This window comes from Pteropus alecto, unplaced genomic scaffold (genome assembly GCF_000325575.1).
Source record: "Pteropus alecto unplaced genomic scaffold, ASM32557v1 scaffold146, whole genome shotgun sequence".
Lineage (NCBI taxonomy): Eukaryota > Metazoa > Chordata > Mammalia > Chiroptera > Pteropodidae > Pteropus > Pteropus alecto.
This window is the reverse complement of record NW_006442107.1, coordinates 9432166-9432786: the sequence shown is the minus strand read 5'-3', so window position 1 is coordinate 9432786 and position 621 is coordinate 9432166.

Genomic DNA, 621 nt, shown 5'->3' with positions numbered 1-621 from the left:
CAAAATAAATGAATGAAACATCAAATAAAAGAATTAAGTGAGATAAAGTATAAAAAGTGCTTCAAATGCAGTCTGCACTCTGTCATTTCTCAGATTATCACAGCAGGAGGGAACATTCCTTCTGAAGTTAAAGTAGACATTCTAGTGAGCTGAATTCCCAGAGTAGAGCTCTGTGGATCATCTACCCACTTAGAAACAACTCAGGACTGCTCCAAGTGCATCAAGCCTTGCATTTCTGTGTCCTTTACTATCTAAGTTTTGGTCAGCCATTATTACCTGAATTCTCATTACTCTTTGGCCATACTACCCCAATGTGATTCAATTCCATCCTCCTTCTCTCTGAATACTTTCCCTGGGCCTCTGGAACTACCTTTTGTAATTAGACAGTAACCACAGCCTCATTTCTCAAAGCCGTTGGTTTTTTTTTCTACTACACACTATGTACTCAGGCCCAGGAGGTAGACTAGGTAAACACTTGATCCCCACTGCTGCTTCCAGCCATTCTCCTTTATCTCCTTTCAAACAAAGGACAACTTATCCACTGGACACAGTAGGCACAGAGCTTAGGACCTGTGTTGCTTTTAGAGGACTATGAGAACATATTTTGATTTCTTTTAAAAT